Genomic DNA, 26,219 nt, shown 5'->3' on the forward strand with positions numbered 1-26,219 from the left:
GAGGTCCTGGGGAAAGCCACAGTCTTGCTAAAGGGAGTGGACCATGCTGGAGCCGACCTGCTGGCCCCTCCCCATCTGCTCCCCCAACCCTTTCCACCAGGAGACCTTGGTGCTTGTAGCCTTTGCCTGCCTCAGGCCGCCTGCGGACACAACAAACTCTCAGTAAAATTCCTTGTAAATCAGAGCTGAAGAGAAGGGATGGGGAAAGTCAGGCCCGGCCCCGATTCCACAGGCGGCAGGAAATGAATACATTTGTTGGAACACATGGCCATGGGGACTTGAAACGTCTTAGGGCTGAGTCATCAGGTACACTGTACTCATGAGCAGCTGTTGGCTCGCAGTCTGCTGTGGTGACTACTGGAAGATCAAACCCAGAGCGTGTGGTGCACGTTCCAGCCAACAGAGATTATTTTTAGATTAGCTTCTGTTTCAAATTATCCGTTGCTTGTTTCCCGTTTATTGATGCAAATGATTGGAAGTTGACTGACTACAAATACATTATGTAATTTTCCATTCGTTCATTCACCAGATTCATTCATCACCAACTACACACAAGGTACCGAGTTAGACGCCGGGGAGTTCAAAGATGAGCAATATCTGAAAATGACATGGAATTTTATTTTTTATTCATTTTAAATTTGCTTTCTTTTTTTAATTAAAGGATTTATTTATTTGAAAAGCAGAGTTACAGCAAAAGAGAAGAAGAAAGAGAGAGAGAGAGAGAGAGAGAGAGAGAGAGAGAGAGAGATCTGCTGTTTCACTCCCCAGATGGCCTCAATGGCCAGGGCTAGGCCAAGTGGAAGCCAGGAACGCCATCGGGGTCATCTGTCTATGTGGGTGGCAGGGGCTCAGATACTCAGACCATCTTCTGCTGCAATGCCTGCTGCTTCCCATTCTTTAACAGGAAGCTGGATTGGAAATGGTATAGCTGGGACTCTCTGATATGGGATGCCAGTGTCCAAAGCAGTATCTTAACCCATTGTACCACAATGCCATCTCCATGAGACTGATTTGTTTTAATGACTGATTTGTTGAATGATTGCTTCATTCATGAAATCATGCAAAACACTGAGTACCTACCGTGTGCCAGGCACAGTATTATGCACTAGGCAGATGACAATAAGCAGGATAAAGATCAGCCAACATCGAACTCACATTGGGTGTGGGAGACCTGCATAAGACTACTTCAAAAAGTCTGTGGAAAATGGAGTTAAAAGATGTTTATTTTAGGGGCTGGCACTGCAGCACAATGAGTTAACGCCCTGGCCTAAAGTGCTGACATCCCATATGGGTACTAGTTCTAGTCCTGGCTGTTCCACTTCCGATCCAGCTCTCTGCTATGGCCTGGGAAAGCAGTAGAGGATGGCCCGGGTTTTTGGGCCCCTGCACCCATGTGGGAGACCTGAGGAGGCTCCTGGCTCCTGGCTTCAGATCAGTACAGCTCCAGCCATTGCGGCCAGTTGGGGAGTGAACTGTCGGATAGATGACCTCTCTCTCTCTCCCTCTCTGCCTCTCCTCTTTCTGTGTAACTCTGACTTTCAAGTAAATAAGTAGATTTTTTAAAAAATGATGTTTGTTTTAGAGCCAAAAAAAATTTGAAATGCTTAGATCAGTCATGCATTGCTTAACTGCAGGTTGTGTTCCGAGAAATGCATCATGAAGCAACTTCATGCTTGTGCAAACATCACAGAGTGTGTTATGCAAACTCAGATGGCACTAGGTGATACAATCCTAGCGGATGGTCGCAACTGTGGTCCCTGGCTGTGGTCCGTGGTTGACCGAGATATTGTTAGGCTATGCTTGGCTATGCCTGCAAGCTAGCTACCGCCCAGAGCAGGTGTGTATAAGGGGGAGGGTTGAAATCCTGAATTAAGACCCTGATTGTTTACAGTTCTTTTCTGAAGAGGAGTCGATTATCTCTGCTCTTTCATGCTGGAAATTAGCATATGAAAGTGTTTGCTGACGTTCCTACCTCGAGGTGAGCTCATGCAAAGCCTTAGCAAAAGAAAATGTTTATCATCCGCAGATTCTCTTTTATACCAAGGCAGTAGCAGTTTCCAGGCGCGATTCTCTTCAGTAGTAGAATTTTGTCTCTTAGGAGACTTTGCTCTGTGTTCTGCCTTGCTGGACCCTGGAGCCGTAAAAGTCTGCTGAGGACCTGGTGTCTGAGGGGACAAGTGCTTCGAAGGGGCGCACCCCTCCACTCCTAGACTAGGGAAAGAGAACCCGGCTGCTGCTTCCAGAAGGCTGCGGGAGTGAGCGCTTGGGAGGGGGAAGGGACCAAAAACCATCCCGTCTTCCCTTTGTGCTTAAAAAAGGCTTGTCTAAAGCCGCTATCTGCAGTGCCAGCATCCCGTGTGGACACCAGCTCGAGTCCTGGCTGTTCCACTTCCAGTCCAGCTCTCTATGGCCTGGGAAAGCAGTAGAAGATGGCCCAAGTGCTTGGTCCCCTGCACCTGTGTGGGAGACCCAGAAGTAGTTCCTGAATCCTGGCTTTGGATAGGAGCAGTTCCAGCCATTGCAGCCATTTGAGGAGTGAACCAGAGGATGCAAGACTTCTCCCTTCTTAAATACTGTTTTTTCTTCTTCTTCTCTGTATAAAACTGAAGTATATTTATTGTAAGAAGTTAGAAAACACAGAAAAGTAGGAAGAATAAAAATTTTACCCATAAAATAAGCTCACCATACAGAGAAAACATTTTTTCCCCTGATTTTTTTTGCATTGGGCATATTCTTTTTCATTGTTGATATTTGATTGCATTTGTATCTGAGCTTCTGAATTTTTTTAAATTTATTTTGACAGGCAGAGTGGACAGTGAGAGAGAGAGACAGAGAAAAGGTCTTCCTTTTTGCCGTTGGTTCACCCTCCAATGACCGCCACAGCCGGCGCGATGCTGCCAGTGCACTGCGCTGATCCGAAGGCAGGAGCCAGGTGCTTCTCCTGGTCTCCCATGGGGTGCAGGGCCCAAGCACTTGGGCCATCCTCCACTGCACTCCTGGGCCATAGCAGAGAGCTGGCCTGGAAGAGGGGCAACCGGGACAGAATCTGGCGCCCCGACCGGGACTAGAACCCGGTGTGCCGGCGCCGCAGGCAGAGGATTAGCCTGTTGAACCATGGCGCAGAATTTTAAGGAGTAATACTACAGTACATATGTTTATCTTCCTATAATTAAAAATCTTCATAAACACCATACAGAGTTTACAAAATTTTCCTCTCTGTTTTGAAGACATAGTATATTCTCTCTTTTTTTTTTTTTTTTTTTTTTGACAGGCAGAGTGGATAGTGAGAGAGAGAGACAGAGAGGAAGGTCTTCCTTTTTGCTGTTGGTTCACCCTCCAATGGCCGCTGCGGACGGCACATCTCGCTGATCCAAAGCCAGGAGCCAGGTGGTTCTCCTGGTCTCCCATGCGGGTGCAGGGCCCAAGCACTTGGGCCATCCTCCACTGCCTTCCCGGGCCATATCAGAGAGCTGGCCTGGAAGAGGGGCAACCGGGATAGAGTCCGGCGCCCCAACCAGGACTAGAACCCAGTGTGCTGGCGCCGCAAGGCGGAGGATTAGCCTGTTAAGCCACGGCGCCGGCCAATATATTCATTTTTTAAAAAGGTTTATTTTATTTACTTGAAAGGTAGAATGACAGAGAGAGAGGAGGGAGAAACAGAAAGAAAAAGATCTTCTATCTGCTGGTTCACTCCCTAAATGGTCACAATGGGACTGGGCCAGGCTGGAGCTGGAGACCTGGAACTGCATCCGGGTATTCCACGTTGTGGCTCAGTGGGCTAAACTGCCGCCTGTGACACCAGCATCCCTTATGAGCACTGGCTTGAGTCCCCTGGCTGCTCTGATTCCAACCCAATTCCCTGCTAATGTGCTGGTAAAGCAACAGAAGATGGCCTGAATGCTTGGGCCCATGTACCCATGTCAAAGACCCAGATAGAATTCTGGGCTCCTGGCTTCGACCTGGTCTAGACCTGGCTGTTGCGGCCATTTGAGAAGTGAACCAACTTGTGGAAGATCTCTCTCTGCTCTCAAATCAATCAATCTATCTATCTTTAAAAACCCTAGATAATCCAATTAAAAATGGATAAGGGACTTGAATAGACATTTTTCCATCGAAGACACACAGCTAGATGGTCAACAAGCACAGTGACAGGTGTTGAATATCACTAATTCCTGGGAAAATGCAAAGGAAAACCACAGCGAGATGCTACCTATTCCCATTAGGACTACTATTAGAAAAAAAGTAGGAAATAACAGTTGGATGTGAAGAGATTGTAGAGAAGCTGGAACTCTCGCACGCTGCCAACGGGAATGTAAACTGGCACTGAGGTTCGCTGTCACTGACAGGATGGAGGTGCCTCCAAAATTTGCAGTTGTAAAGCTACTGCAGGATCCAGCAGTTTCACTTCTGAGTCTGCCCAAAAGAATCCAAAGCAGGATCTTGGAGAGATATTTGCACTCTTGTTTGTAGTGGCATTATTTACAACAGTCGAAAGGTGGAAGCAACCTAAAGTTCATGGATAGAAAAACAGACAAAGAAAATGCCTTCTATCCAAAAACAGAATCTAAAAATGAAGAGAATTCGGACATGCTGCCATGTGGATGGACATTATGCTAAGTGAATAGGCTATTCTTAAAGACACATGCTGTGGGGGTTATACGGGGCACCTATATTCAAATTCTCAGAAGGTAGAAGGGTGATTGCCAGTGCTGGGAAGAGAAAAGAATGGGGAGTCAGTGTTTAGTGGTTACTGAATTTCAGTATAGGGAAATTAAGAAGTTCTGGAGATGGGCAGAGGTGATGAATACACAGTGGTGGGATTGTACTTAACGCTACTGAATTATATATTTAAAAATGGTTAAGATGGTGAATTTTGTGTTATGTATTTTTACCATAATATAAAAATCAACAGCCAACCAAAACGATCTGTTCTCTTTTCCCCAGAGATAATTTCTATTGACATTGTCATCTATTCCTTTTCATCTTACCCATAGCTATCTGTATGCACATCTGGTTAGCTAGTTATGTATGTAGCCCAGATGTACATACAAACATGCATATGGCACACTTGAACTCTTACTAAATATATCAATTTATATATGTTAAAAAGGATTACTCTGTTAAACCTTTTCTCATGTCAATAAAAAAGTCTATGTAAACATTCACAATTGTTCCATCCCATTCTGTCATACAATTTTACTATAAATATTTGCCTGTATTTCTTAAGTATTGTTCAGCACTTATGCTATTTGTACTTTTTCACTATTATAATATATACTAAGTATCTTCATTGATAAGTAATTTTCCCCTTCATTTCAGAGTAATTGCTAGGTTTAATTTCCCCAGCATGGAATTACGTGGTCAAAGCTTGTGAATGTTTGTGAAAGCTCTGAAGTTGAAAGAGCAAGATGTTCCTCCTCTCCCTCGCCCTCTTTTTCTTCCTTTTGTCTTCTCTCCACCCCACCTTCTCACTTTCCCCTGACTCTTTCCTTCTTTTGGGAATCTGGTAAGCAGGATTCTAACATAGCCATAGTCCTCAACATTCCTGGTTGTTGGATCCACTTCTCCCAGTATTCAACCAAACACAAATTTAGATCCTGCTGTGGATGGATTTTTGAAGATTAACCTTTCACATTCATGGACCTTAAAACAGGGAGACTGGACAAAGAAAATGTGATATATATACATTGTGGAATACTACTCAATCATAAAAAAGAATGAAACCCTGTCTTTTGCAACAAAATGGATGAAACTGGAAACCATTATACTCAGTGAAATAAGCCAGTATCAAAAAGACAAATATCATATGTTTTCCCTGATCTGTGGTAACTAATACAATACCAAAAAAATGTAATATATATGAGCAAAGTTGATACTTTGACATTTGATTATTATTTATAGCCCCTGTCTCTACTGTTGAGAAATAGTGTTTTTCTCTTTTTATTATTTCTTGAATTCTTTATTTAGTGGAGGCTTAAGCTTACAATTATAAAATAAACTGAAAATATATCATTGTAAAAATTAAAAAAAAATAAGACAGGAAGGAAGAGGGAGGGTAGAGTGGGAAGGATCACTATGCTGTTAAATCTGAGTGTACAAAGTAAGATGAAATTTGTTCATCTTATATAAATAAAAAATTATAAAAAAATTAGGAAGACTAACTGGATGTCTCTGACCCTGTCACATGATCTCTTAAATTTGGGTCTGGAGTTTCTGGGACAGGAGCAGCTTCAGAGATTCAAAGCACAAGAAAGGGAGAAAAAAGTGATCTAAGCAAAGGTACACACTCCCCACAACTGATAGAGGATAGGATTGAGACCGTGGATGGATAGGTTCAATTTGGATAAAAGTATAAAACTGTCTTTTATTGTTACAGCAAAAAATGAGAAAATATTAGAGCAGAACCTTTCACCTTGGTATGGCCCAATCACCTATAATCACACATCTTACTTGTGACCAGCTGTCACTAATGTGCTGAAGCCATGCACACAATGCATTAGCTCTGCCTCTAAAGCCTTCTTTAACTCAGCTAGCCACAAGGAACAGAAATGGTAAAGTATAAAATAATACTTAAGACAATAAAAAATAACCATGTCTCCCCAAGAAGCTCAGTTCTCCTGAAGACAGCCACTTTTACTAGATTACGCATGTAAAATCTGTGCATTTGCAAATGTATGTTGTCAAACAAATGATGGCTCAGCAATCACCTTTCCTGTATTGGGTTAATTTTGCTTAGTACTGTTTTTATTTTTTTGACATTTCTCCTTACTAGAATGTATATATTTATCTCAGTTCTTAAAAAAAAAAAAAAAAGCACAAGGGGGATTTGATGCAGGGGAAATCCTACATGGCTGGCTTGAAGTGGAGGGAACCATGTAGTGAAGAAAGTGGGCGGCTGCTAGGGTCCGAGGCAGGCTCCCACTGGCAGCCACCAGGGAAAGGCAGACTGCGGTCCTGTAACCTGTAACTGCCAGGAACCTAATCCTGCCAGCAACTGGAAGGAACTTGAAAAGGGATTCTTCCCCAGAGCTTCCCACGAGCGCCCATCCAAATGACACCTTGGTTACAGCCTGTGATGCCCGAGCAGCACGTCCGGAGATGAGGCCAGAGCATATCAGCAGAGGATGTATTAAGCCCCAAATCTGTGGTAATCTGTTGTGACCCTTAGAACCAAATACAGGTCTGTAGGAGCGATCTTCAAATAGTTCATGGAAAATGTGTTCATTGAAAAAACTGCAGGGATTTAAAACCCCAGCCACACCCCACCACCACTTTATTTTTTGACAGGCAGAGTGGATAGTGAGAGAGAGAGACAGAGAGGAAGGTCTTCCTTTTTGCCGTTGGTTCACCCTCCAATGGCCGCTGCGGACGGCACATCTCGCTGATCCGAAGCCAGGAGCCAGGTGGTTCTCCTGGTCTCCCATGCGGGTGCAGGGCCCAAGCACTTGGGCCATCCTCCACTGCCTTCCCGGGCCATATCAGAGAGCTGGCCTGGAAGAGGGGCAACCGGGACTAGAACCCGGTGTGCCGGCGCCACAAGGTGGAGGATTAGCCTGTTAAGCCACGGCGCCGGCCAACCACCACTTTTTTTTACACCAAAATAAATGTAGCCTTTCATTCCATTTCCTACAAACTTTTTGAAGTATCCTCATAGTTGTGTTTATAACATGAGTGGGTAGGGTTGGGTGTTGTGGTGCAGTGGGTTCAGCCACTGCTTGGGATGCCTGTATTCCATATTAGAGTGCCTGGGATCAAGTTCTGCCTCTAAGTCTCTCTCCAGTTTCCTGCTAATGCACCTGGGAAGGCAGGAGATGATGATCCAAGTATGTGTGCTCCTGTACCCATGTGGGAGACCAGGTGGAGTTCCTGGCTTCACCCTGGCCCAGACCTAGATGTTGTGACCATTTGGGGAGGGATCCAGAGGACAGAAATTCTCCCTCTCTTTCTCTCTCTGTCTCTCTCTCTCTCTGCCTTTCAAATAAATAAATAAATCTTTAAAAAGCCAAATGTGTCTGTGTGATGCATAGATAGTTCTTTCAACTTTAGATTTCATATGCGTTCTCACTTTATGGGTCAGTTCACCTTACTCTTCTGCTAAGCTCCTCACAGAAGTACTTTACCTCTATTTCCTTGTTTAGTACCTCTGTGGGGGTATATTTTTAGCCCCATTTTACAGAGGAGGAAAATGAGACACAGAGAGGTTAAACATCTTTCCCATAGCAACACAGCACATGAGTATTAGGTGGGAACCCAGACCTGTGTGTCTCTCTGCCCTTTTTTTCTCTGCCACACAGCAGAGAACAATTTTGAAAAACTTCCCTGCTAGATGATAATTTATATAATAGACTCTACTTATAAATCCATTGAGATCAGGACCAGTACTGTGATCTAGCAGGTAAAGCTGCTGCCTGCAGTGCGGGCATCCCATGTGGGTGTCAGTTAGTCTGAGCTGCTCCACTTCTGATCCAGCTCCCTGCTATTGTGTCTGGGTAAGCAGCAAAAAGATGGCAGGCTGGACCATGTGGGAGACTCAGAAGAAGCTCCTGGCTCCTGGCTTCTGATCTGCCCAGCTCTGGCCCTTGCAGGCATTTGGGGAGTGAACCAGCAGATGGGAGACCTCTCTGCCTCTGTCTATGCCTCTCTATAACTCTGCCTTTCAAATTAATTAATTAATTTAAAAAAATCGATTTAGACCATAGAAGGAGGCTGCAAATGAAGGAAGGAGGAAAACACGAGGAGCCTGAATATGATTCTCTTTTAAGGCCCACAGGGGGTCTTGCCCCTTGGAGGGTAGCAGCTGCTCCAACCACAGTCCCCTGAAATTGCCCTGTTTTTCTTTTTTCAGCTGTGGGCCTGTGCCAGCAGGTACCTGGTCAGCTGTAAGTGCCTCCAGGGCAGGGTTGGATCATCTCCTTTTTGGGATTCATGGCATCCCAGCTCTGCACCCCCAGGGCCTGGCATGACATCCTGCAGTGACTGGTGCTGGTGATACCCTGTTGAGGCACAAAAGAGTGCCATGGCACCTTCCAGAATCCCAAAGAGTGTTTATTCTTCTCCACATGAAGAAGTGCCACCTTCCTTCATAAAACCACACCTCACCCCCTGCCAAGTGGCTGGTCTCACTCAAACCTACAGCTCCATTTTGTTTCATCTGCCATTGGATCCATTTTTAACATCCTTTTTGGGGCAAAGAAAGGGAGAGCCAGTCTTCCCTTTCCATCCCATGAATGACCCAGACTGGAACATTTGAACAAGCCTGCTCTAGGGCATGTTGGATGGTGATAGGGAAACAACCCCAGGTAGAGCCACACACCTGATCCATGTGAGGCATAAGGCATGAGACAGATTCACAAGTACAGATTAGGTAGCTTTAGTCACTGTAACCACATATGTGAGACAAGCTTATGAAGGAAGGCGGTCTACTCTGGCTCACGGTTTTGGAGATACACAGTCCAAGATTGGGTGTCCCCATTGGTTTGGCAATTGGGTGAGACTGAAGGCTGCAATGCTGGAGTGGAGGAAGGAGCACATGGTGAGCTAGGAAGCAGAGAGAACAACTGTGTTTGACTCAGGCTTTGTGACCAACACTGTCAGAGAACTAACTACCTTCTCAGGACTTGCCTCTAGTAACCTAGCACCTCCCACTAGGCCTACTTCTTAACCATTTTCATTTGGTCCAGCCCCCACTCTCTTCACACCACCAATCCATGAATTCAGGGCTTAACCATTTACATGAGGTCAGTACCCACATCCCATTCGAACCACAGCAGCATGGAATTTTCCACTCATGGCATTAGGTTGACACTCAAAAACTTTTGAATTTTTAAGCAGTTCATAGCTTGAATTTTTCAGAGTGCTCAGGCTGTGTCTAGTTTTCTGTCATGAGGTCTTTTCCTGTGACCCCATGAGTGTCCCCCAGCCCCATTCAGAGGGTAGATGTCCCCTCCCACACACTGGTGTGCAGCTGTCTTTGCAGACTGCTCACAAATACCACCCACCTATCCCATGGTAAGCACAGACATCCGGTAGGTAGGGTGGAGCTGTACCCTGGCAGACTTTGGTCTCCTGCAGTGATGGAGTCAGAGGAGAGTAGGGTTGGTATGGAGGGCAGTTGGCTGGGGGCAACTCCATGGGCCCTGAGGTTGCAGTGAAGCTCTGGGCAGGGAGTCCTTCCAAACCGGAGGCTGAAGTTGGTGAGAAGGATGCCCACCAGGCCCCAGCGGAGTTCCGATGCCTTTGTTGTCTGCACAATGGAGCCCATGAAAGAGACTTGGGGAAGGGAAGGAGGAGACAAGAGCCTCAAAATTTCTGAGGGAGAGAGGAGAAAGGGGCAGAAGAGAGGCAACTTGGCAATGCTGAGACAGAGTGCGGAGTGGGTAAGAGGAGCATGCCCATTGGAGCCGACTTGGAACCTTGTCTTTGTTTATGGAGCGAGAGTGCTGGAGATACACGATCTGAGCTGGGGAACCCTGGAGTGTGGAGGGGGTTGTCTCACATCTTGATCTACTTTCCTAAACTTTCTGGAAGGAGAAACCCCCAAGACCCAGTGCCAAGCCATCTCCCCCCGTTCTATTTGTTAAACCCATCTGCAGTTCAAGGGAAATCAGATTCATGTGTTTTCAATTCATTTACACTTAACGTATTAAAATATTGCTTTGTAAGAGCTATTTGATGTCCAGGAAGCCACTTGCATCTCTTAAATAAATCTTTAAAGTCCCTTTTTCTTAGAAACAGGAAATTGCATTTTGCCAAATGCAAATTAACTTGCACCTCATAAAGTTCAAGTTGAGCTCAAAACATACACTGTGTGAGGGTCGGGTGGGTTTCAAACTTGGCAAGCTATCTCAAAATTTAATCTAAACCAAAAGACAGCAATTGGAGGCTCCAAGGACATTCCATAGGATGGTATTATTGCGATCTGCCAGTGGAAAGTCAAATTCACATCCAGCTGCTCTCTCAGTTATTCAGCAGTTGATCATCAGCACTCCTTCCCTCTGCCCCTCTTTTCTCAGCCCTTTTTGTCCCAGTCCAGGTCAAGAAGACAAGATCAAGGGGCTGGCACTGTGGCCAGCATCCCTTATGGGCACTGGTTCATGTTCCTGGAGCTCCACTTCTGATTCAGCTCCATGCTAATACCTGGGAAAGCAGCAGAAGGTGGCCCAAGTCTGGGGAGACCCAGAAGAAGCTCCTGGCTTTGGCTTGGCCCAGCCTTGGCAGTTGTGGCCATTTGGGCAGTGAACAAATGGACAGAAAATCTATCTCTCCTTCTCTCCCTGTAACTCTGCCTTTCAAACTGGCAAATCAATTTTTTTAAGAAGACAAAATCAAGGAACATGCCTTCCTCTTAATGCTTTTCTGGAAAGAACTGGGGGATATTGGGATGGGAGCCAAAGGACTGTCTTTTGGCTGAGGATTTCATCTGACTTCCTTTGTTGCCTATGAACAAGGCACCAAGAGACATTGTTCTTGCAGTACCTAGTCCAGGGCTCCACTCTCCCCCATGTTGTACTTATGTACCTCTTCCATTCACTCATATCTCTTCTGACCCGTTGTGCTGTCTGTCTGCACTGGAGGGTGAGGCAAGGAGAGAAGAGGGGAACTAGGCTGCCTCCCACAGAGACCCAGAAAAAAAAAAAAAAAACTAATCCTGGATCCTCGACCTGTGCTGGTTGGAGGCAAGAGCCTCCCAGGATGGCTGGACTAGGCAAACAAAACCCTGGAGATCGGGGCAACAGAACCAGTGGTTTGTCTGGTGTTCTGCTGAGCTTGGCACAGGTGTCTTGAGCACTCAGCCTGTGCTTGACCTTGTATGGAGTCCAGGAAATGCAGACACAAATGGCATGTGGTCTCTATCCCCCAGGGATCCACCTGCGGCAAGCAGATAGATAGGTGCAGGAACCCATAACCAGAACAGTCTATGGTTATTGGTGTCATTGAAGCATGCACAAGTATTTGCGAGGAACATGGGCGAGGCACTTGGCTCAGTCTGGCAGTTCTAGACTTTCTAGGGGGAAGAGCTAGACTTTAGACTTTAGACTGAGGAAGAAAAAGCCAGGTGAAGAAATGGGGAAGGGTGCCCCACATGGAAAGAAGCAACAGCAAGAGTGCGACCCAGAGGAGTAGAAACCGCATGGTGGAAGTGGGGAGTTATAAGCGGTTTGGAATTATTAGAACAGAAACAGGACAAAGAAGGAAGAGATGGGTGGGCAGCAGCCAGACTGGGCTTTTATCTGGATTTAGCTTGGATTTAATCTGGAGGACCTCAACCTTTTCTCGATGGACTTTTGCAATCTGATGAAACTTATGGACTTCTCTGGAGGAACTGCACGTATACTCAAAATCGTTACTGCCATTGGATGGGCATCAGTATTTGTCGAAGCCGAGGCTAAGAACTCCTGCTTAGGTGAAAGGGGGTTGCTGACAAGTGTTGGGCCTGAGAGTGGGGTGAGCAGCCTTCATTTTCAGAGTGATAGTCTGCCTGTGAAGTGCACAGGAAGACTGCAGATAGACAGGTCGATGAGAAAGTTGATGCAACAGTCGAGGGGAGAGATGGTGAAGATGGCAGTCAGCTAATTAGCCAGGGCAATGGGCATGGCCTTGGTTGCAGAGCGGCTGTCTTTCAGATGGAGGAAAGGTCTAGAAGGACAATTGACGTCACCAGCAGTACCAGTAAGAGCTGGAGGTGACATCATGCTTCTAAAATATGCAGGAGAAAAGGAAAAAGAGATGAAGAGACAATTAAGTCAATTTTAAAAACTTAGAGCTTGGGTCCTAGTTTTTCCAATGAATTGTAGTATGCTTGGGTTCCAATTTTTGGGAGAAATGCTTGTTTTATCCATTATTATGCCTATCAGATGATGTCTGCAGAACTTTTTTATTTTAAAGTTTTTATTTAATGAATACAATTTTCATAGGTACAACTTTAGGAATATAGTGGTTTTTACCCCCTATACCCACTCTCTCACCCCCACTCCCGTCTCACCACCTACTCCTTCTCCTACCCCATTCTTCATTAAGATTTGTTTTTAATTAACTTATATACAGAAGACCAACTCTATACTAAGTAAAGATTTTAACAGTTTGCACACACACACACACACACGAAATGTAAAAAGTACTGTTTGAGAACAAGTTTTGCAGTTAATTCTCATAGTACAACTCATTAAGTATAGAGGTCCTACATGGGGAGTAAGTGCGCAATGACTTCTGTTGTTAATTTAACAATTAACTCTCTTATTTATTACATCAGTGATCACCCGAGGCTCTTGCCATGAGCTGCCAAGCCTATGGAAGCTTTTTGAGTCCACAAACTCTGTTGATATTTAGACAGGGCCATAAGCAAAGTAGAACTTCTCTCCTCACTTCAGTGAAAAGTACATCCTTCTTTGCTGGCTCCTTCTTTCCACTGGGGTCTCATTCACAGAGAACCTTCATGTAAGATATTTTTGGCACAGTGTCTTGGATTTCCATGCCTGAATCTGCAGAACTTTTGTGTGTCACACACATACACACTCATATGTGTTACGAAAAAAACTAGGCAGGGATTTAAAAAAGTTTTTGCTCCAAAATAAATGTATCTCTTCCATTTTAAAAAAATATTCATTTATTTGAAAGGCATAGTGACAGAGAGGCAGAGGCACAGAGAGAGAGAGAGACAGAGAGAGAGAGACAGAGAGAGAGAGACAGAGATAGAGAGAGAGAGAGAGGTCTTCCATCCCCTGGTTCACTCCTCAGATGGCTGCAATGGCCGAAGCTGTGCCGATCCAAAGCGGGGAGCCAGGAGCTTCTCTGGTCTCCCATGTGGGCACAGGGACCCAAGGACTTGGGCCATCTTCTACTGCTTTCCCAGGCCATACCAGAGAGCTGGATTGGAGGTGGAACAGCCGGGTCTCAAACCGTCGCCCATGTGGGATGCTGGCACTGCAGGTGGTGGCTTTACCTGCAATGCCACAGCGCTCCTTAATTCCATTTTTTTTTTTTATTTTTGACAGGCAGAGTGGACAGTGAGAGAGAGACAGAGAGAAAGGTCTTCGTTTTTGCCGTTGGTTCACCCTCCAATGGCCGCCGCGGTAGCGCGCTGCGGCCAGCGCACCGCGCTGTTCCGTAAATTCCATTTTTTTCTACAAGCTTTTTGAAGTACATTTGTGTATAATTACTTACAAAGTAGCTTTTATTGGGGGCCGGTGCTGTGGTACAGCAGGTAAAGCCACCGCCTGCAGTGCCCACATCCCATATGGGTGCCAATTCGAGTCCTGGCTGCTCTGTTTCCAATCCAGCTCTCTGCTATGGCCTGGGAAAGGAGTAGAGGATGGCCCGGGTCCTTGGGCCCCTGTACCTGTGTGGGAGACCTGGAAGAAGTTCCTGGCTCCTGGTTTCGGATTGGCACAGCTCTGGACGTTGCAGCCAATTGGGGAATGAACCAGTGGATGGAAGAACTCTTTCTCTATGCCTCTCCTTCACTCTCTGTGTAACTCTGACTTTCAAAAAAATGAATAAATATCTACAAAAAAAGTAGATTTTATCTTGGGCTTTAAAAACACAAATAAATAAAATAATCACTTAAATTTCCAGTCATTTTTGGAGGAGACGGGAGGATCCTTTATGGCAGTTTGTGAAGCCATGAACATTTGGGTCTCCTGCTTGCTGCCCTTTGGAATCTTCTATTGTGTTTAAGTAGGAGTCACATTGCTCCCAGCCAATGACTGTGCATTGCAGGGGGTACTGAGACAGCCCCATTCTAACGGGACAGCCATCGAAATCAAGAAATGTATATGGCCGGCGCCACAGCTCACTTGGCTAATTCTCCGTCTGCGGCACTGGCACCCCTGGTTCTAGTCCCAATTGGGGCACTGGATTCTGTCCCAGTTGCTCCTCTTCCAGTCCAGCTCTCTGCTGAGGCCTGGGAAGGCAGTGGAGGATGGCCCAAGTGGTTGGGCCCTGCACCTGCATGGGAGACCAGGAGGAAGCACCTGGCTCCTGGCTTCGGATCAGTGCAGCGCTGGCTGTAGCGGTGATTTGGGGGGGGGGGGTGAACCAAGGGAAGGAATACCTTTCTCTCTGTCTCTCTCTCTCATTGTCTAACTCCGCCTGTAAAAAAATGTATAATGTTCCACTACTGCTTTCTGATCCTCAGACCTGCTTAAGTTTGTCAGTTGTCTCATGGCAGTAGGGCTCAGCCCCGAGTCCTGGCTGCATGTAACTGTCACATCTTCTTTGTCTTCAGGTTGGAGCAGCTCCTTACTCTCTCCCTGACTGTCATGGTTTTGACATTTGGAAGGGTGCAGTCCATTTATTTGTAGAATGATCTATAGTTTAGGTTTGCTGGTGCTTCCTGAGTCACAATGCGTTGGCACAAACGTCACAGAAGTGATCCTGCGTAATTGTCATGGCCTTCTAGTAGAGAGGCGCAATTTATAATTTTCTATCACCATTGACGTTAACTGTGATCATTTGATTGATTTGATTGGGAGAATGTCTAGCAGACTTCCCACTTTGCATTTTTTTCCCTTTGTGATTAATCCATATTTTGTGGAAGGTTCTTTGAGTGCATATACATATTCTATTTCCCATCAAATTGTTACTGTCTTTATTGTTATTTATATAGCATGAGCTCATACATTTCTCTTTGCATAGGTTACTAGTATGACTTTCTGATGCTCAGCTTGGTCCTAAATTTGTCCATTGGATACATCAGCAAGCTTTCTTCTGTATTTGTTAGGCGTTATCCTGCCACAGCAAAAGACCTTAGACCGAGTCATTTATAAACAACAGAGTTTATTGCTCACAGTTCCGGAGGCCAGGAAGCCCAAAGTCAAGGCACTGGAGGCTTTGGTGCCTGGTGAGCTCATGACCTCTCCTTCAAAGCTGGCGCATTTTAAACTCTGTCCTAGAACCGCGGAAGGAAGTCACAGATTCTCTCAGGCTTGTTCTATATGGGGATTAATCACCTCCTGAAGGTACTACCCCCTTAAGACTACCACAATGAACCTTGAGTTTTAACATAGGAATTTTGGGGGACACATTCAGGCCACAGCAGAGTCCATTCATCTTTGAGCCGTTCTTTACTTTCTGGCACCAAGGGTTGTTCCAGGCTCATCTTGTTCTTCCCTTCCTCAGGTCTGAATCAGTCATTTCTCTAGGGAGCATTGCTTCTTGTGAATAGAGAATGGTGTTTAGAAGCCAAGGTTGGGTCTCCAAGTGTGCTCATTGAGGTCCCTCAATGGATATAACTTGAGACTGTATTTATATTCATTTTTGTGTCTTTCTATGTAGTGCAGGACATAAGTTTACCTCCAGATTTGATTTAGCACCTCTGATGGTGAGAAATCTCACACTAATTAACCTTCACATTTTGGACAAATCCTCTCTGCAGCCAGTCTCCTGTCACTGTTGCTCCTGGCCCCTGGTATGGACATTCTCACACCCACACTTGGGCTTTGGGCTTTGCCACCTGCAAGGTGCATGCCCTTGCCCCCAGCATGGGTGTTGTCCTTGGCCCTCTCAGATCCAGCACTTCATGTGGGCACTGAAGCCACACCTCCTTCATGAGCTCAGGCCCCTCCTATCTGGATGCCGTGTTAGTTTTGATTTGCTGGCATAACAAATTAACCACAAGCTTTGTGGCTTAAAACAACACAAATTTATGATCTTGAAGTTCTGGATGTCAGAAATCTGAAATGAGCCCACAGGGTTACATTCCCTGTGGAGGCTGTAGGACAGAGTCCATTTCCTTGTATTTCTAGCTTTTAGAGGCTGTGTCCAATTCTTTGTTTCACAATAATTTCTTATCTTCCCTTGCAAAGCCAGCGCTAACATTATCTCTCCTCTCTGACCTCTATCTCTGTCCTCATATCCTCTGTGTGTGTGTCTCTCCTACCTTCCTCTCATATGGAGACTTGGGATGCCATTGGACCCACCTGGATGATCTACTATAATTTTCCTGTTTCAGGGTTCTAAACCTAATCACACCTGCAGAGTCCCTTGTGTCTGTAGGAGGGTCTGTCACAAGTTCTGGGGCTGGGGTGCAGGTGTTCCTTTGAGCTGAACTCAGAATTCCTGGCACAAGGCTGGGGCTCAATGAAGATTTGTTGAATGAAAAGGCACAATTCTTGCCCTTGATGAATCGGAGTGTGGGGAAATAGTGAGGCAAGCCAGAAAATGAAGACTTTTACACGGGGTAGGACCATTCTATCTTTTCTTTATTATCTCTTCTCTCTCCTGCCACCAACCTAGAAAGAACACTTTATCATTAAAAACAAAACCAACTTGGAAAATGTAGACAAATCTAAAGAAGAAAACAAATATTCATGATCCCAATACCTCGAGATCATGGATGGAGCTGCTGCCATCATGAAAATTCTGTGTGTTACCTTGGAAAGATGATTGCGTTGGTCCAATGTTCATGAACACCTGGGCTGATTTGGGCCCAACCACCAAGGGCTAGAAGACTTTTGAAGGCTTTTGTGAGGACAAATGGGAAACCTGGCAGTGAGGGGTAGTGGATTTCTCAGAGGGCTGAGCTGCCTGGTTGTGTTGGTATTACCGGGGGTCACGGGCTGTGTCCAGACCCTCACTGGGGCTTCCCTGCTTTCTGATGGTCTGGTGTATTTGAGCGAGCTGTTGGGGGATAAGGCCATGGCTCCCTTTCCTGGAACCCTTTGTTCTGGCCCACAAGCCTGTCTCTAGAATCTGTCCTTATGGATTCTGATGCAATGCCATGTCTTCTGCTTCAAGGTTTTCTGACATAATATCCTTTATTTATTGACTTATTTTAAGAGGCAGAGAGAGAGCTCCTATCTGCTGGTTCATTCCCCAAATGCCCACAATGCCTGGGGACTGGGCCTAGCTGAAGCTGGAAACTCAATCCAGCCCCCCTGTGTGGGTGGCAGGAACTCAATCGCTTGAACCATCAGCACTGCCTCCCAGGGTCTGCACTGGCAAGAACCTGGATTCAGGAGCTAGAGCCAGGTATTGAACGCAGGTACTCAGAGATGGGATGTAGGCACTTTAACTACTATGGCAAGTGCTTGCTGCCAAATGAGATTCTGATTCAAAGAAGGATGGCCTATGAGAGCCAGAGAGTGGTCCCAATAATGGCAGGGGAAGATAAGCTGACAGGTTGAGCACTCTGCTCTGGGTTCCTTGTATGGTGTTTTATTTTTTAAAAAATTTTAATGTTAAATATTTTCATCTACTTGAAAGGCAGGTGAGCATACACACACACACACACACACATGGAGAAGTATGTGTGTGTGTGTGTGGAGAGATGTCTTTCATCTTCTGGTTCACTTGCCAAATGCCTACAACAGCAAGGGCTGGGCCAGGCCAAAGGCAGGAGCCTAGAACTCAATCCAGGTGTACCATGTGGTGGCAGGAATCCAAGCACTGAGCCATCACCTACTGCCCTCCCATATGCTTTAAAGTAGGAAGCGAGGGAGCTGAGACTCGAACTGGCACTCTGATATGGGATATGGGTACCCCCAGTGGCAGCTTATGCACTGTGCCACAATGCCTGCCCCTTGCGTGGTGTCTAGTTTCTTCCTCATGGCAGCTCTGTAAACTGCTCTTCTAAGTTAATTTTCGTAGGTGGTAACAGAAGATCAGAGAGGTTGTGAGTTGGCAAAGGCAGCACACCTAGTGCAAGGTAGAAGCAGGACTGGAACCTACAACCTCTAACTCTCATCCTCTCTTGAGAGTATATCCAGGCTCAAAGGGACCTCAAGGCATGCAGAAGGGAAGCAGGGTCAAATTCCCAGGCTCTGTTGCTGAGGCTGTGCCCTTTAACCCGCCTGCTCCTTGACTTGCTCTCTGATCACTTCCTTCCAAGCCTTCCAGACTCCGTGGAGGCTTCTGCTGTCTCTTGCAGCCTGAGCTTCCTGTTCCCAGCTGGACATAGTGGGAAAACTCACTCTCCTCCTCCTGGTTTCCTCAACTCCACTAGCCCACTAGGGAGAGCCTGGATCTGCTGTCTTTCCTAGCTAACCCAGGCGGCTGGAATTTGCCTGATCTGCATGAGCCATGACTAAAGGGCAGGGGTTTTCACGTGTGTTTTATGCACGGAGTCCTTGGTCCAAATGGAAGCTGTGTAGCAGTGTGCTATGAGTAAGGGGTGAAAATGGGTGCAGTGTGCTGGTGGGAATGAGCTGAGGACTGGTCCTCTCACTGGACCTGCTTCCTTTCAACTCTCCACTCTGTGTAACAGCAACCTTGATGGGGTTTGCAGGACCTTTGGACCTTATCAGAGTGGTTTGCAGTCACTGCTTCCCTCTGCCAGGGCAGGATCCAGCTCTCAGCACACTGCTAAGCCGACTTGGTGTATGTGTGTGTGTTGGGGTGAGAGGGGGTGAACTAGGAGAGGTGCTGGTCTGGCACTTCCGCTGCTTTAACCCTTTCAGTTTCTCAGACTCTTGGTGAATCACCTGCCTGGGGGCCACTAGAGAATGCACAGACATGTCTTTCCCTGTGCCTTTCCATTTCTGTTCAATGCCACCTGTGTTGACCTTGAACCCTGAACTTTCTTTCCCTGCTTGGTTGTGGATACTTGGCTCTTTTCCTTGACACTCTCCAAATCCGCCAGCCCCAAGTAAAAGACCCTATTTTCTCTCTGCACAGGCGGTCCCAATCTCATACCAACCATTGATGTTCAGCGTGAGTAGAAATTCATTGCTTCCCAACTCAGCTCTGAGGCTGGACATGTGCAAAAGAAGCCTTACGAAGATACTCCAGCGGGACGGGCACTGTGACGTAGAAGGTTAAACCTCTGTCTGCAGTGTTGGCATCCATGTGAGCGCTGGTTCGAATCCCAGCTGCTCCACTTCTGATCCAGCTCCCTGCTAATAACCTGGGAAAGCAGCAGAAGATGGTTCAAGTCCTTGAGCTCCTGAACCCACACGGGATACCTGGAGGAAGCTCCTGACTCCTGCTTTCAGATTGGCCCATCTCTGGCTATTGCGGCCATTTGGGGAGTGAACCAGCAGATGAGAAATACATTGTTTAAAAGAAAAAGATACTCCATCAAAACAAAAAGGAAGCAAACCAGGAAGTTGCAGAAGCAGGAAATGATTGACTTCAGCAAAATCAAATTCCTTGTTTGAATTTTTCCTATAGAATGGCTTGGTTGGTGAGAATTCCAGGTGTGCCGCCCTAGGTGCCTCTCCTCCCTGGATCCTGTGCCCCTGCTGGGAGGCGTGCTGGCATCTCTGTCCTGGGTGACTCCTGCATCTTCTTCATGCTCTGGGTCATCACCCCAGCTTCAGGACGAGCTGTCTGGAAGCTGGAAGCTGCTGTGTCCTCAGGGGTCCTTGTTTTGAGAAGGCATCTCCCTTCTGGGGACCCAGGTAGCTCCCCACAAAGATGCTTCTGGGCAACAGTTGTCTCCCTCAACTGTCTCGGTGTACTGCTCCGGCCTCTTGCCCCAAATCTACTTTACTGAGAAAATGTGCTTGTTTAAAAAACACTCAGGATGGGCTCTGTGTGTGTTCTTTTAAAGATTTCTTTATTTGTTTATTTGAAATGGAGAGAGAGAGAGAAAGAAAGAGTAAACCACTGATTTACTGCCCAAATGACTACAACTGCCAGAGTTGGGCTAGGACCAAGTCAAGAGACCAGGACTCCAGTGGGTCTCCATGTAGGTATGTAGGTTGCAGGGGCCTAAGTACGTGGGCCACCATCTGCTGCCTTCCCAGGCGCATTACAGGGAGCTGGTTTGGAAGTACAGCACCCAGGACTCACACCTCCACTCCAACAAGGAAAAGGGTGTCACAAGCAGCAGCCTAACCTTCTGTTCCCCAAGGCCAGCCCTGATAGGCTGTTGAAGCCTTTTGGTTCTGCACTATGTCTGTACTTTTCTACTTTACTGCTCTTCTAAACATTGGAAAGGTAATACATTGCTATGGAATTAGGTAACACGAAGCAAAGTGAAGTAAACAAATGAAAAAAAAAACTGTAAATAAAACCCAACAAAATCTAACCATTTTGTTACCATTTGGTATAGTTCCTTTCATGCCTTTGCATCTTCCACTATGCTCATAAGCACACACACACACAGACACATCCCCCCCCCACACTCCCCCCCCCAAACACACTACCCCCACACACTTACACACACACACACTCACACACCCCCCCAAACACACACAAACACACACAAGGTTATTTTTTCTGCTAAATCCACAAAGGTGTTCTATAGCATTCTACAATGAGCTTTTTTTCACTTCTGTTTTCACGTGGTATACAGTTTACATCTTGGTGAACCTCAACTTTCTCACTCTACTCTAGGCCAAAAGTTCCCAACTACGCTTCTGCAAAACATTGGGTTTCGCCAAGTTGACCCAAGGTGCTGACTTGCTGACATCTGGTAATAGCCATCTTTGATTCAGAATGCAGAACATGGACTGAATAAGTATAATTTTCATTATTTTGACTTTCTGCCATGACTTGCATTTAAGACATTGGCTCTCCTACCACATGGACATACTACATTCTCCCCCAAAGTGATTTCTAAATTACTACTTATTATACTTAGTTATCGTCAGGTTAACCTGCCAGTATTGCACAAGGTCCCACCAGGAGCCTCAGTAGCTCGAGGGATCCTGCTCCCCTACTATGGAGGTGCCCTCCCTGTGAAACTTCAACTCACAGTTGAACTTGATGCAGCCATCAGGGAGTATGTGTGGAGCCAGAGGAGGAACAAGATGACAGCATAATTGCTAGGCATGAGAGGTTGTGCAACTCTGTTGAGAGATCTTTCCAGAAAAGTGGAAGACGGAGAAAGAGGCCATTTCCCTGCCTTTTTTTTTTTTTTGATGGGCAGAGTGGACAGTGAGAGAGAGACAGAGAGAAAGGTCTTCCTTTTCCGTTGGTTCACCCCCCAATGGCTGCTGCGGCTGGCGAGCTGCGGCCCGCACACCTCACTGATCTGAAGCCAGGAGCCAGGTGCTTCTCCTAGTCTCCCATATGGGCACAGGGCCCAAGGACCTGGGCCATCCTCCACTGCACTCCCGGGCCACAGCAGAGAGCTGCCCTGGAAGAGGAGCAACCAGGACAGAATCTGGTGCCCTGACCAGGACTAGAACCCGGGGTACCGGCGCCGCAGGTGGAGGATTAGCCTATTGAGCTGCGGCACCAGCCATTTCCCAGATTTTGAGACTGAGGAGTCCAGCTCAGCTGGGGCTTCTGGAAGATGGGGCTCAGGGAGCCTCTGTAGGGCAGCCTCCCGGGGGCAGCAGAGGGCAGAGGAGCAGGGGCACATTCAAGTGGTGTCCTGGAGGGATTGGGCACAGAGGTCCAGGAAGTGGGGTGGCCTCAAGGAGGAATACCAGAACACGGGAGATTTCCTTTGAGGCCTCACTGAAAGACACTGAAGGGCTGAGAACTTTGTAAGCAGGTTGGGGTTCTGCGAGGGTGCTATCATGGGGTCCTTCACTTGCACTATGTGCTGTGGTTGGCTGTGGGGTTTGTATCAGGGACAGGAGATCTAGCTCAGGGTGTCTTAAGCCAAGAGGGAATTTATGGCTTCATGTCCTTGAAGAACTGAGAAGTCAGGGCAGGCGTCATAGTGCAGTGGGTTAAGCTGTTCCTTGTGACGTCGGCATCCCATACAGGAGCATGGGGTCGAGTCCCAGCTGCTCTGCTTCTGATCCAGCTTCCTGCTTATACACCTGGGAAGGCACCCACAAGGGAAAAAAAGCCAGGATGGAGTTTCTGGCTCTTGGCTTTGGCCTGGCTCAAGCCTGGTTGTTTCAGGCGTTTGAGGAGTGTACCAGGGGATGGATGATTTCTCTCTCACTCTGCTTTTCAAATAAATAATACATAAATAATTCTTAAACAAGGAGAGTTACAGGATCTTATAGTTGTTGTGACTGGAGGTCAAATAATGTCACCAGGACCTGACTGTCTCATACCCATCTCTCAGTGGCTCTCTGCTTCATGGTGGCTCCATTTGCACCTGGGCAGGGCTCTCTCCCAGCATCAGATCACCAATCTCTTCCTCTCCTGGCCCCTAGCCCAGCTGAGGGCACCAGCACCATCCTTGCCTTAATCTCCAACATTGGGGAATAGAATTTGGGGATCAGCTGAGGTCTGGGTCATGTGCTCCTGTCCTGGAAACTGGGGTGGGCTCCCCATTCCCACAACTAGACTGGGAAGGGTACATTCCTGAGAAAAACAGGGGAATCCTAAGAAGTGGTGGAGGGGGTGGGCAGAGGGGTGCCAAGAGGCCAAGAACAAAGCTCCAGTGTTTCAAACATGCTGGTTCAGTTTGATTCTTGAATGTCTGTGTGAGGCTCCAAAGAAGACTAGGGGAGAAGGTGAGCATTTGTAGTTACATGGAATTCTTTGTAAGGCAGGTAGAGTGGGTTGGGGGAGAGAGAGAGAGAGAGAGAGAGAGAGAGAGAGAGAGAGAGAGAGAGAGAGAGAAGAGAAAGAGAAAGAGAAAGAGAAAGAGAAAGAGAAAGAGAAAGAGAAAGAGAAAGAGAAAGAGAAAGAGAAAGGGAAAGAGAAAGAGAAAGAGAAAGGGAAAATATCTTCTTTTTGCTGGTTCACTACCCAAAAGTCCACAATTGCCAGGGCTTAGCCATGTTGAAGCCAGGGGCCTAGAACTCCATCAGGGTCTCCCACATGGGTTCAGGGGCCCAAGCAAGTGAGCTATCTTCTGCTGCTTTTCCAGACACATAAGCAGGGAGCTGGATTGCAAGTGGAGCAGCCACTTGAATCAATGCTTATATGGAATGCCAGCTTTGCGTGGAGCTTAACCAACTGAGCCGCAGTGCCAGTTCCTATCTTGACTTTTTTAAAATTGTTATTATTGATGTGATAATCCAAAATGTTTTTCATCCGTGGATGTGTTTAATCCAAAATCCATCTGCAAATGTTACTAATTGTCCTTTTATCTTTGATAGCATTTTTTTCCTGGTCTGGGTTCCAATCTCGCATTTTTGCAGGAGTCTGAGGTTATTACAATTCTTTTTCTCTGCTGGGTTCATGTCCAAGAAGGATAAGGAGCGCAGACCAGGGAGGGTATGTAAAACAGAAGTGGTTTATGGAAAGAAAGCAGGGAAGTTAAAGCAAAAATGAAATAAAAAACCCTCCCAGCAAGCTGAGGGGGGCTCTCTGAAGGTCAGGCCTGTTTGAAGGCTGATTGTCTAGGGTTTTTATAGGAGGTAAGAGAGGACGTTCTCATGATTGGCCTGGAAGAGGGGTGGTTTTGACTGAATAATTGGATGCATATCCTTTTTTTTTTTAATTTTGTTGGCTTATTTATTTGACAGACAGAGAGACAGAGCTTCCCCCTGCTGGTTCACTCCCTAAATGCTTGCAATGGCTGGAAATGGACCAAGCTGAAGCCAAGAGCTGAGAACTCAGTCTAGGTCTCTGGGAACCCAATTGCTTGATCCATCACCTGCTGCCTCCCAGGGACCACAGCAGCAGGAAGCTGGAGTAGGAGCAAAAGCTGGGCTTTGAACTAAGCACTGTGATTGAAACATGGATGCCCTGATGGACACCTTGACCAACAGTCCAAATACTTGCCTGCTCTGAAACTGGGGACTGGCACTTGGATGAGAGATGGATTTGCCTTGAGCTTGTCACCACAGAGGAGCTTCAGGATGTCTCATGAGTACCCATGCTTGCGGTGTGCCTGTGGGGAGAAACAGCCAGGGCGGGGAGTAGGACTGGGATCTTCCTCCTGGGTCCGACTGTCCAACAGGCTTACTCTGCCTATTGCTGTAGGGTTTCTCTGTGAGGCCATGGAGGATGTCGGCTCCCCTCCTGAGTGGGGAAATGACACACTTGGCAGTAACAGTTTTGCTATTCATCTTGTCTCCTATTAGGTAACCCTTCCCAACACCCCAGGGTTCATTCTCTCTTTCCTTCCTTCCCTTCCTCCCTCCCTCCCTCTCTCTCAAACACACACTCTTCAAATTCCCTGAATTAAATTACTGTTGAAATGTTTCGAACTCTCAGCACCAGGATCGTATGACCGAACGCATGGGGGTTTGCTTTTTAATCTTGCCCAAGAGAGAGAAATGAAAATGACTTGCAGGATTTTGACACAATGATCAGACAAAAAATTTTTTTGATCCCCCCACCCCTCGAATAAATAGGACCTTGTCAAATGCCATTATCATATCATATAGATCAGAATTCGTCTCAGTTTTTGTTTTGGTGGTCCTGGAGCTAGAAAGAGTTATAACCGCATTCCAAGTTGTGTTTGGATTATTGAGGACTCCATGAGCAAAGATTTGTCTGTCGTGAAGGCAGATGGAGGTTGAATGGATTCGTCTTCTGGAGCGGGGAGTCCCATGGATGCCTCTTTGAGTCTTAAAATGCTGCAGTGAGCTCTCACCCTGACCACTTCTGGTACACCCATCAGTCTTGGCATTTTCTGATGTGACCAACCTGAGGCCAAACTTTCAGGATTCAGACAGATGAAGAAGGGAGAGGAGAAATGGATTCATTTTCCATTCCTGGTTTCCCTTTGCTTGGGAGAAAAAAAAATCTATTCTAATAAAGACCTCCGCCTGTGCTGAGCGATGCTCGGGAATTATCTCCAGCCGTTGTTCCTCCATTAAATAAATAAATTGCTGCTGTCTTTGATTTTTCCTCAGGGGACTTTGACAGATCTCAGGTGGGTGACTTTAGGTTTAAAAACTTCCGTGGGTTAGTCGGGCTTTGGGTGCCTTAGCCATGATGATGTTGTCAAGTTAAAAGGTTGAACTTCTCCCCCTTTGGTGGTAGAAGGAAATCGGGGTCACGCAGCACCCCCTTGTCCATCCACCATTTCACCCACTCTTCTAATGAAGACAGATGCCAGACAAGTCCGGTTTATCCAGCTACTCAAAGGTGTAACAGACTTCCCAATTTATTAACGAGGGTGATTCATTACCATGACAATTGGGGAAAAACTGATTACCTTTGAATTTCTGATGAGGTAATCCTGCCTCTTGCCAGCCCTGGTAATGAATCACCATTTTCCCTCCCTCCTCTGACCTAATTTTCCAAATCATGTACCTGTATAAAATATTGCGTGGAGAGGTGCATCTATTCATCTTACATGAGTTCTCTCCTTCTGAATTCTAGGGAGAGGACAACCCCTCCAACTGGGAGGGAAGATTCATGAATGCTCTGGGTCTGGAACTCGCCAAAACCCAGTCTCCCAGATAATCAATCTACTCCATGACAAGGCCGGAAACAGCCATGCTTCCCCTCCTGTTGGCCGGGAC

Source organism: Lepus europaeus, chromosome 1, assembly GCF_033115175.1.
Source record: "Lepus europaeus isolate LE1 chromosome 1, mLepTim1.pri, whole genome shotgun sequence".
NCBI classification, from domain to species: domain Eukaryota; kingdom Metazoa; phylum Chordata; class Mammalia; order Lagomorpha; family Leporidae; genus Lepus; species Lepus europaeus.